General features: G+C 40.3%; 1 long non-coding RNA gene across 1 annotated transcript; it reads left to right on the forward strand.

The window, feature by feature from the left end:
• The first annotated feature begins 430 nt into the window (after positions 1 to 430).
• LOC132662331 (uncharacterized) lies at positions 431 to 9,898 on the forward strand. Its single transcript, XR_013550360.2, has 5 exons — positions 431 to 645; positions 2,216 to 2,432; positions 7,171 to 7,371; positions 8,973 to 9,084; positions 9,819 to 9,898. It is a non-coding gene; the product is annotated as an uncharacterized LOC132662331 (long non-coding RNA).
• Positions 9,899 to 12,544: the final 2,646 nt, after the last annotated feature.

Below are 12,544 nucleotides of genomic sequence, written 5' to 3' on the forward strand. Positions count from 1 at the left end.
AGAGTTTGGTCAGGAGGCAGAAGGAGAGGAGAGCTGAGGCAAGAATCTTTATTGTAGTTTCCACAGGAAGGAAAGAGCAAAACAGGGGAATCAGGTTTAGGATTGGCTAGTTTGAATAATTTCAGCAGGCTCCAGGGCACTGGGACTGTTCCTAATTGTCTGGTCCCTGGCCCTGGGGTCATTAGGGCAGGGGGATAATGGCCTAGAGTGTGAGAGCCCGATAAAGGAGCTGGTTGAGGTGTACACACTGGATTGGTTGGTTTGTATTTGAAAACTGCACTTGTGGGTAAATTATCTATTATCTCTAGGTATTGGCTAGCTCTGGAAGGAGTAGTCCCTTCAGGCTTGACAAGGCCCCCAATGTCAATGCATCAGAGTACAGGAAACAAAGACAGAGTTACTACACCTCATAGCAAAGGGTAACAGCAAAATGGGATGGTAGTGAGGGCATGATGTCACAAGGGAAAGTTTCATTTTTAAGTCAGGGGATGTTAAAGTGTGTTTTATGCTGCTGGAATGAGCCAGTGGAGGAGAGACTCATGATACCAGAGAGAATGGTGGTAACAAAAGTAACATGGTTCTTGATTAAATAACAGTAAAAGGGGATCCAGACTACACATGAATGAACAGGCCTTTTGAGAAAAGGTGGGATATGTTATCCCTTGGGATGGGAAGGAAGAAGATGCCAGGATGTGATAGGAATGGAAGAGAAAGCTCTTATTTGATGACTTGTGTTTTCTTATGAAGTGAAAAAACCAGGTTATCAGATGAAAGATCAGAGGGGTTGTGGTGGTGGTGGAAAAAATGTGAAGAATAAGTTAACTTCCTTGAAAAATGCCAAGAATTGCTGGGCTATTTTGTGTATGAATTTGAGGTTCATGACAATATATTGTGTTTTATCCAGACTTGTGGATTTTCTAGGAAAGAATGATATGGAGGGAGAGGGACAATATAGTTGAGGGAGATTATAATAGTTATAATAAATCATAGAATCCAAGGTCAATAAGTAAATAAGATAGAACAGGATTGATAAATATTAAGTGATGGGTCCAATGGTTTGGAGTCTTGATTGCTACTTGGTTTTTTGGGGGGAGGGCAGTGTTGAGCCACAGTGCTTGAAGAATAGGAGCTTGTGGTCTGGTCTTGGTAAGAGTGTATTCACAATTTAAAGGAGGAACAATTCTGGTGCTGATCAGGTCTATGGTGTCACTGTAGATGGATGGCTCAGATAGAGTGAGAGAAAATTCACTAAAGGTGAGGAGCTCAAAGGGACAGGAAGTCAGGGTAATAGATGGCTCACCTGGACAAGTCATCACTGAGAATGATGGTGGAAGTTGGGAGGAGAGGAAAACTGGGGCAGGTACTGAAAGTTTCAGTGAATGGAAGGGTCTTCAGGATGAGAGATGTGAGCAACAACAAGAGGGAAGAAGTGGTAGATTTGCAAGGCACACATCTCAAATGATTAGGTTTAAAGGAGAGAAATGGTCTGGAACCAATAGATAGAGTCTCTACTTTGCCACAACTTACATTCTGGGGTAGGGAGTCAGCCAATCAGCCAATCACTTAATCCATCAACGTTAAATTGTAGTGGGCATTATGCAAAGAGAATGACACATTGGCTGCTTTAGATTGGGTGGTTAGGGAAGACCTCTCCAAAGTAACATTTGAGTCTTGTCTCATTGGTGATAAGAAGGGACCAGCCAGAAAAGAGCATTGTGGGTAGAAGATGCAGTTCATGCAAAGACCCTAAGGCAGGAATGAGTTTGGTATGTCTGTGGAACAAAGAGAAATGAGATGTGAGTGTGCAGGAAAGAGTGGCAGAGAGGCAGAAGATAAGGCTGGAGAGATATTCCATGGCTTTGCAAACCTGAATAAGGAATTAGATTTTGTCTTTTGGTGATGGAAACTCATTGGAGAGTTTTAGGCTGGGAAAAGGCATGCTCTGATTTGTGCCTTAAAAAGATCCCTCCACTGCTGGTGGAGAGTGGGTTGTAGAAGGGCAAGGGCAGAAGCAGGGAAAAGTCCACACATGTAGTCCAAAGTTGAGAAGATGGTGTTTTAGATTATGGCAGTCATAGTACAGATGGAAAGAAATAAGGCCAATTTGGGATATGTTTGTAGGGTGGGCTGACAGGCTTGTTGAAAGATCTAATGTGGAAGGTGAGGGAAATAGAAGAGTTGAGGATGACTCCTAATTTTTTTTTTTTTACCTGAGTGAGAATGAGAAGACAGAGGAGGAGGAGATATGAAGAGGAGGGAAATCAAGAGTTTGTAATATCTCATGATTATTAAACATTCAACTGGACATGTCAGTAAGCAACTGGATATATGAGTCTGGAATTCCAGAGGGAGACAAGGACCAGAGATCTGGATTGGGCGATCATTCTCAGACAGATGGTGTTTAAATCCTAGGAAGCAGGGAGATAGAAGAGGTATGTAAGAGATGTACTAAAAGCCACTGAGTGAAGAACAGTAAGGTAAATACAGAGAAGTGACTACAGATTTGGGCAGCATAGAGACATGTAATTGATGGTGTTAACAAGGGCAGCCTCAGTGGAACGGTGGGGACAGCAGTCCAAGCTGAAGTGGGCTATTGACTAAAATAGGGTTAGGAGGCAGAGGGAAAGTTCTGATAACATGGGATAATTTGCTGACCACTAAGTGGAAGTTTCCCAGGACATTGTTTAAAGGTTCAGGAGCACAGTGGGTGCTATAATGTTCTACCTGGATCCTCTGTACCGGACAGGTGCATCCATCCTCCAGCTTCACTGGTGGTGGCAGCTAATGGCTCAAGTTCCCTGTTGCCAGAGAAGTGCTCTTGACTGACACAAGACTTATTGCCAAGAGGTTATATTCCCCTCCCTGTGAGGTGACTCACAGCCAAGGACTAACAGTGACTGACACAGGGATACAAAAGACCACCCACTTTCCTTAAGAGGGGGGACCTCTTTGGTGATCTCCATGGATCGGTGCAAGACTAGAATTCAGCTGAGACTACATTCCTCTTTTGCCAAATCTGTCTAGCTTTTCTTACCCCCTTATGTGTGTGTTTTTTTTCCCCTAAGAGTATTTATATCACATATCACATACACCCAATTGCTTGCCTTAGACTCTGAACATAGGGAACCCATTCTAAGACCTGCTGCCTGGAGAATCTAAGGATGACATTCTGGCGTTGGGTCACTTACCATCTTGCTGGCAATAGGACCCCATCATGGTGCTGGATACAGTGCTAAGAGCCCCCTCAACCCCAGGCATGTGCCAATAGTGTAAATTGCTAAGATATCACCTGTGCTGAACAGAGGCAGGGTTCAGGTGAAGAGGATAAACTGGTTCATAGAATATCTTCTATTTGAGAGATACTGGGAAGCTAATACTTATAAGAATGTGAAATTGAGTGGCTGTTGCAGAATGCTATTGATGCCTTAAAGAGAGAAAATGCAGGATCAGGGCCACCAATCACCAGTTTAAAGCAAAGTGTGAGTCAAAGTGCTTCCTTTGCACCTAGAAAGAGACTTTATCTCCTGCAACAGAAGGGCAAACAAAACTGAAGACAAGACCCAGGACTTAATTGTGAGATGGAAAGAATTTTGGAGAAGGCTGAATTTCAGCTTGATGAGTCTCCTGTGCCAAAGTCACAGATTTGAGCCCCTGAGATCCAGAATGGGAATATATAGATGAATACAATGGAAAACCCTAAACCTCCACTTTCCTCTGAAACAGAAATGGCTATTTCCTCTTGCTAGAAGATAGAAGCCCTCCTTGCTTGAAGAATATGCAGATGTCTCAAATGAGGCAGATGTCTTACAAGTAGAAATTCTTGACTTCCTTAGTAGGTACCTTATTCTTCCCTTCTTATCATTAGAAAAAGAATGAGAGTCAAACCTCCATGTGACCCCACTGGGCAACTGTTGCGTCTGCTGAGAAGATAGGGATTTCACTGGGGCCTGGCTAATGTGCCCTGGGCAGGGGCTGGGAGAGTGTGCCTGCAAGTAGATCCTGTGGGCTAGAACATAAAACTCTTTGCAGGAGAATTTGTTGACATGGGATTACTCTCCCATGACATAGGACTTCACAATCCTGCAAGAGCCCTGAAAAGTGATTCTAGTAGCTTATGGAATAATCTTGAAAACTAGATGAATGTGATGGCCCCATGAAGTGAAATAGATATGTCAGAACTCCCTGTGGAAGAAGGGGTCAAAAGGTTTGGAGAAATAGGCATGCTACTATGGACCACTGTATAGAACCAGGAAACCCACCAGCTGACTGTGAGGGTTGGAGGACTCTCCCTCCATTTACCTAGGAGAGAAGGATGTGTTGGTGAAAAGCAAAGCAGCATGGGTGAGAGGCTCACCAGTGGCTGTCCTCTCCAGGCTGGGGCTGGTGATTGATCATGCATTTTGAGAACAGAATGTTTACCAAAAACCTGTAGAAGGTATTATTATCAATGGTGAAACATTAGAAGCATCCCTTTAAAGCCTAGAATAAGAAAAGAAATAACACATCCATTATATTATGAAATATTGTACTGGAAATCCAACCAGTTATAGTTGAAAAAAGTAAAAAAAGAAGAGATTTAAAAATTAGAAAGTAAAACAGTATTTTCATTGTTTTCAAATAATGTGAATAGCTACATAAAAAAATCTGTGCACATCTATGGACAAACTATTAGAAATAGTAAGAGAACTAAGTGAGATTGCTGGATTTAAGATGAGTGCTGTTTCTTTATACTAGCAACAGAAAATATAATTTTAAAGTTACTTTTATAAGAGTGATGACAACAACAAAATAATATACACAGGAATAAATCTAACCTTTATAGATGAAATGGTAAAATTTAATTGAAGACATGAGAGAAAGCTTAAATAAATGTGAACCACAGACTGAGACAGACAAGTATCTCTGTCTCCTGGTGTTGGTGGCTGGATTTTTCTGATTGTTCTTTTCACTGAGGATGTGGTCCTACAGGGGTTCTGGCTCTATGTGGTATGTCAGGACCAACACTTTGCCTTATGCAGAATTATGGCTCAGATCTTGCCCCCAGGTGTTAAAACCTCAGCTCTTTACTTACAGGATTGGGCCTTTCCCTCCACATCACCCCCACCCCACCCAGCCCCACTCAGGTCAACCGTAGAATCAGTTTAGGCTTAGGATTCTAGTTTCCAATTCCCTTTAGTTTTTGGCTACTGGCAATTACCAGTACTTTTTCTTATGAACGCAGCTCTGCTTTCAGAAGTATACGTTCTTTATTTCATCCAGCATTCTAGATTTTTTGAGGCAGGAATCTTTCTAGGTCATCTAGTCAGCCTTTGTACCAACACTGACAGTCTCCAATTTTTCTTAGTTTTTGTTTAAACTATGCTGTTTCTTTTCTTCTAAAGAGCCTATTTATATATATTTTTATTTTCTTTTAATGTTTTTTAAAATTTGTTTTTGAGAAAGAGAGAGAACAAGCAGGTGCCTGTGCAAGCCTGGGAGGGACAGAGAGGGAAAGGGAGAATCCCAAGCAGGCTCCATGCTGTCAGTGCAGAGCCTGATGCATGTTAGAACCCACAAATCATGAGATTGTGACCTGAGCTGAAGTCAAGAGTCTGACATCCAGTAGAATGAGCCACCCAGGCATCCCTATAACTATGTTACTTAACTCAATCTAATGGTGTCTGTTTTTCCAAGGAACATTCAATTCATTCACATTGAATAACAACTGTTACACTTTTTATAGGATTCTATCTTATTTTGTATTTTTTATTAATTTTATTTTGTGGTCTGCTGGCTTTTCTTTTTCTTTTTCTTTTTCTTTATTTTTGCTTGTTTGCTATGTATTTTTCTGTTGCTATTTATTGTTATTTTGCCCTTTTATTAAATTTGGGAGTTTATTATTTTTTTCAGGCTTTTATTTAAATTCTAGTTAGTTAACATATAGTGTAATATTGGTTTCAGGAGTAGAATTTAGTGATTCATCACTTACATATAGCACCCAGTGCTCATCATAACAAGTGCCCTCCTTGATACCCATCAATCATCTAGCCCATCCCCCACCCACCTCCGTACATCAACCCTCAGTTTGTTTTCTATCGTTAAGTGTCTCTTATGGTTTGCTTCCCTCTCTCTCTTTTTTCCTTCCCATATGTTCATCTGTTTTGTTTCTTAAATTCCACATATGAGTGAAATAATATGATATTTGTCTTTCGCTGACTGACTTATTTTCTTTAAATTTTTAAAAATGTTTATTTATTTTGAGAGAGAGAGAACATGGGGCAGGGGCAGAAAGAGGGGGAGAGAGAGAATCCCAAGCAGGCTCCATGCTCAGTGCAGAGACTGACATGGGGCTCGATTTCACAACCGTGAGATCATGACCTGAGCTGAAATCAAGAGTTGGATGCTTAACTGATTGAGCCACCAGGCACCCCCTGACTTATTTCACTTAGCATAATGCACTCTAGCTCCATCCACATGATTGCAAATGGCAAGATTTCATTCTTTTTGATGGCTGAGTAATATTCCAGTGTGTGTGTGTGTGTGTGTGTGTGTGTGTGTGTGCGCACGCGCATCACATCTTTTTCTATTAAAGATTACGTTCCTTTCCCTAGTACTCAACCGGGTCTATCTTTCCTTCACCACTATTAAATGGTGGTAAATGCCAATTTCCCGCCCCCCCCACCAAGATTATTATCTGGCTGTTTCCTACTCCTGCTTAAGATGAGACTTTAGAACATTTTTGCTTCCCTACTTTCCTTTTCCCCAACCTGAAATGATAGCTTCAAATATTTTTACTTCTGTTTTCCCATCCTGACACTTAGGTTTTGCTAAGAGAGTTTAATACATTTACTCTAAGCTATTATTAGACTTTATCCTGCAATAGGTCTCTTCTGTTTTAAGAATCCTTATTTCTTAGATTATATATTCTCAGATGCTCATTTTCAATGCACATTTGACTATATGTGCATATTTAGCCAAAATGATACCTTGGAATGCACACATGTACATATATAGGAATTAGTGTGTATTTATTACTCACTACATTATTCTACATTGAAGTCTTTGACTTAAAAAAATTTTTTTTTTGACAGTAAAGACTTTCCTCAAGTGTTTTTCTTATATGGGCTCATAGGTGATATAGTGTCTAGACCATGCCTATCTGCAAATCCAATTTTTGACTCCTTTTGACAGCAACATAGCAGCAGGGAGTTTTCAACCCTCTTTCAAGACACCAAATGAAGCCTCTCAGCTCCCTGATCATCTCTTATTCTTCTGGGCTTGGGGAGAGAGAAGACTCAGCTCAATTGTTCAGCTCTTCCTCTGCTCCTTGCAGGACTGAGAGAACAGGCACAGACTCATGGGCTATTATCACTTCCCCTCCCTGGGGCTCAGGTATCTTTGTGCACCAAGAGTCCTCCAGGGCCCACCAAGTTCCTCTCCTGCTCCTGGGATTTTCCCAACACTTGTACCTAAGTCAACATTTTGCAGAGGAAGAAATGGAGTCTAATGTTAAATCTTGAAAGTGGTCAAGATTGTTTGTGAGAACGTGGCAAAGGGGATGATCATGGGTCCAAGAATAGAATATTGGGAAACACCAACCTGTAAGGGAAGGCAGAGAAAAGCGGACCTAAAATGACAGATCATAAAGGGGAAGAGAACCAGGGAGTAGAGAGTCTCAAGGAGGAAATGGTCAATAGAGTCAAAATATAATATGTCTTCACAAGATGGGGTGAAATCACATTAACTTCCCACTGAAATCATCCATGTCTCATTTGCCAAATAAGCAGGAAGGAGGCGAACATGAGTGCTGTGGTCCATAGTCTAAAGAGAGCCACATATTGCATACATGGGTGCTAGTTCTTTCTGTTTTAGGAGTTTTTGTTTCCCCTGAGGATGCCTAAATTCCTAAAATTTCAAAGTGTAGGGATCAGGGACTCTCCATTTTCTCCCTCTCTGCCTCAATATAAATTATTGGATGTGATTAGATGAGTAGAAGGAGCAGCCTCTGAGTCCTAAATGTAAAAGTATATACTGAGATGGAGAGGGAAGCAATGAATGATGCTACACTGTATCAATTAGAGTTCTAACAAGAAACAGATAATTAGAGGAAGGTTTACTTATACAGGGGTTGTTTTTTTTTTAATATATGAAATTTATTGTCAAATTGGTTTCCATACAACACCCAGTGCTCATCCCAAAAGGTGCCCTCCTCAATACCCATCACCCACCCTCCCCTCCCTCCCACCCCCCATCAACCTTCAGTTTGTTCTCAGTTTTTAACAGTCTCTTATGCTTTGGCTCTCTCCCATTCTAACCTCTTTTTTTTTTTCCTTCCCCTCCCCCATGGGTTTCTGTTACGTTTCTCAGGATCCACATAAGAGTGAAACCATATGGTATCTGTCTTTCTCTGTATGGCTTATTTCACTTAGCATCACACTCTCCAGTTCCATCCACGTTGCTACAAAGGGCCATATTTCATTCTTTCTCATTGCCACGTAGTACTCCATTGTGTATATAAACCACAATTTCTTTATCCATTCATCAGTTGATGGACATTTAGGCTCTTTCTATAATTTGGCTATCGTTGAGAGTGCTGCTATAAACATTGGGGTACAAGTGCCCCTATGCATCAGTACTCCTGTATCCCTTGGATAAATTCCTAGCAGTGCTATTGCTGGGTCATAGGGTAGGTCTATTTTTAATTTTCTGAGGAACCTCCACACTGCTTTCCAGAGCGGCTGCACCAATTTGCATTCCCACCAACAGTGCAAGAGGGTTCCCATTTCTCCATGTCCTCTCCAGCATCTATAGTCTCCTGATTTGTTCATTTTGGCCACTCTGACTGGCGTGAGGTGATATCTGAGTGTGGTTTTGATTTGTATTTCTACAGGGGTTATTTTTATAAGTGTGGGAGGGATGTAGGAAGACCACAGTGAGGTAGTTCAGGCACAGGGGGCAATTAGTGGCTGACTGACACCATCCTATGCCTGAAGGCAAGAAGAGAAGGAGAGGTCACCATAATTGGGAAGAGAAGGTGTCATATGGAGCAGGCCACCTTGAGAGAGCAACGAAAAGGGAGACAGCAACCTCCAGATGTCCTCACAGGTATGGAACCAAGGGAATAAATACCATGATCTCATTTTCCTTTCTTCCTCCAATATCCTGACAAGGATTTCCACAGGCTGGAGCCAATTAGAAGTCACAGGATACAGGAATCCATATAGTAGAAGAGAGGAGTGAGGAGAGGGGTGAATAATGGATCTTGAGGGCAATCAGAAGATATCTGATACTAACATGATCTGCCTACAAAATGTAGGACTTAGATTTATGCTCAACTAACAGATTCTGTTATGTAAGATAGGAACCAAAAAATGCACATTGATTTGACAATTTAGAGTCTATTGACAACCTTGTTGAAACAGGTCTAATGGAAAGATTGGAAGAAGAATCCAAATTGCAGTGGACTAGGTTAACTGGGAGATGAGGAAATGGAGAGACTCATAAAGACTTTCAAGAAGCCCAATATGATAAGAGGAGGTCTAGAATGAACTGAATCTAGGAGACTGCAGGATGTAGTAGATGTCCTCCATTCTTTATCCCTTCTTGTGTTCAGACCCTTTGCCATATAGTTTTCTAGTGCCGTCCTTCTTGAACTCTGGAACTGATCAGGTATCTTGCTTTGGCCAATGAGATGGATATCAGCAGATAATGCACAAAAACTTGAATGATCCTGCTTTAGGGTTTCTCTATTGTGTTTCTGCCATTGCCATGAGAACATGCCCTTGGTAGCCTTTATGAGATTATGAGACATAATTGCCCCATTGCTCTAATTGCTCTAGTTGAATCCAGCCGATGTTAGAAGCCAGAGCAGATCAACTCGTCCCCAGCTATTTGGATGAGTCAGGAGAGGTATGTAGTTGACACCTAACCGATTGCAGATAGATAAGGAACAAACACTTATTGTTTTATGCACTGACATTCTATGGTTGACTTTTAATGTATTTATTATAATGTAGTTATTATTTGTAATGTATTTATAACTTATACACAGGGTAAACTGATAATAAACTCTTAAAAGATTGGAGGCCTAAATGTAAAAAATTTATCCTCACAAGTGCTAGGAAAAATATGGATAAATTCCTACATAATTTGGAGTGTAAGAAAAACTATTTTTACTATGACTCAAAATCCAGATGCACTTAAAAATTAATAAATTTGACTACATAAAAATTACAAAATTTTTACATGGCTAAAAGATCATGTAAAGCAAAATAAAAATGAAATAAAAAGTGCATAAGCAAGACCAAAATGGAAAATGATAAAATGGGAGGAAGTATTTTCCCTCATAGACAGAGAGCTAATATATGTAATGTACAAAGAACTCAAGAATCAAGTAAGAGAAAAAAAAAAAAAAAGAATCAAGTAAGAGAATTAAACATTCAAAAGGTAAATGGGTAAGGCATATGAACAGTTCACAAAAATATTAATAGCTCTTGACAAATGAATAGATGCTCTATTTTTCTCATAGTTACAGAAAGGAAAATTAAACTACACAGGGATACTGTTTCTCATTTATCTGATTGGCAAAAGTTCTAAAACTTGATAAAACACTCTGTTGGTAAGACCATGGGGAAATAGGCACGCTCATATATTCCCAGTGGGAGTAAAAATGGTACAACCTTATAGAGTGAAATCCAGTAACATCTAACAAAACTAGAATACATTACACATTGAAGCTGCAATCTTCTCTATGGATTTACCATGAAGCTATGCCTCTGACAACACAAACATGCACAATGTTATTAATTTTGGTATTATTTCTGATAGCAAAATATTGGGATTTGCACATTCATAAGAGATGGTTCAATAAACTACACAATATAGCACTGTAAGCTGTTAAAAATGAAGAAGATCTTGAAATCATATGGAATAATTTCTAGGATGTATCATTAAATTTTTTAAAAGTGCAAAGAATGTGTATACATACACTTAATATAATTTATCTATTGCCTCATAACAAATTATTCCTAAACTTAGTGGCTTGAAGCAACAATAAATATTTATTGTCTTGGCTCTTTTTAAAAAAAAATTTAATGTTTATTTATTTTATGGGGGAGGGGCCGACAATGGGAGAGGGAGACATAGAATCTGAGGCAGGTTTCAGGCTCTGAGCTGTCAGCACAGAGCCCGATGCAGGGCTCAGACCCACGAGCTGTGAGGTCATGACCTGAGCTGAAGTCAAATGTTTAACCAATTGAGCCACCCAGGCACCCCGCCTTGGCTCTTTTTTTAAAACAACCTTATTGAGATATATATAAAAAAAAAACTGCTCGTACTTCATGTGTACAGTTGATGAGTCTGGACATAAGCATAGCCTTGTAAGTCCATCACCTCCAAAAACTTCCTTGTGTCCCTTTGTTTCTTGTTTTTGTGGTAAAAACTTAACGTGAGATCTACCCTATTAACACAATTTGTAATGCACAATACAGTATTGTTGACAATAGGCCTTTTGTTGTACAGGAGATCCTATCCTACATAACTAAAACTCCATCCATTGGAACAACAGTTCCCCATTTTCCCCTTCCTCCAGCTCCTGGTAACTACTGTTCTATTCTCTGCTTTTATGTGAGTCAGAAATTTGGGAGAAGCTTAATTGGTTGGTTCTGGCTTAGGGTCTGTCACGGAGTTGCAGCCACAATGTTAACTGGTACTACACTCATGTAGTCTTTTCTGGGGCAGGAAGATCTGCTTTCAACATGGCTGGCAAGTTGATACTGGCTGTTGGTGGAATGCCTGTTACTGTTTATGTATACTTCTCTACAGGACTGCTTGGATGTTCTCCAACTTCCTCAAGATCAAGCAATCTGAAAGACCAAAGCAGAGGCTGTGATGTCTTTTATAAACTAGCATTGTGTTCATACAGTCCAGCCATAGTCAAAGCACAAAGAAACTGTACAAAAACATGAATATCAAGGAGCAGGGGTCTTGTGGGTGGAGGCATTTTTAAGGCTAATGTGTGTGCACGTGTGTGTGTACACTTTTTAAGTAAGAAAAAAGGGGAAATAAGAATAGATTTTTGAATCTACTTCTGGATTAGATGATAGCAGTCCAACGTTAAAAAGTCAGACACATTATAAAAGTGTATTTTAAAATACTTTGGAGATCATGTTAGCAATAAAGAATAAAATAATTTGGATTCCAGAGAGAATGGAGCCCTTCTGAGGAAAATTGGTCGCTGCCAGTGGTTTTCTACTCTGGAGGCATTTATTAATTCTAAGACCAGTCCTATGTTTAATCCTGGCCCCCTCAGATGGACAATACTGGGAAACAGAAGTCAGGAAGCTTTAGGGATCACACAGAGCTGGTGTGACGGGTTGGAAACTCAAGGAGCCCCAAATAAATGATAAGTTCTTGCCATAGGGTATTTTTCTGAGTTTGGGGCTGTGCACATGAGGCTGGGAAGGTAGGCAGTTACTTGGAAAATATCAAGAGGCAGAGGGAAATACCCCATAATCTTTAAGGAGATTGGGGCCTCCTCAAATACACAACCTTCCTTTTCCTCAAG

The sequence above is a fragment of the Panthera onca genome, chromosome D1 (assembly GCF_046562875.1).
Source record: "Panthera onca isolate mPanOnc1 chromosome D1, mPanOnc1 haplotype 2, whole genome shotgun sequence".
Lineage (NCBI taxonomy): Eukaryota > Metazoa > Chordata > Mammalia > Carnivora > Felidae > Panthera > Panthera onca.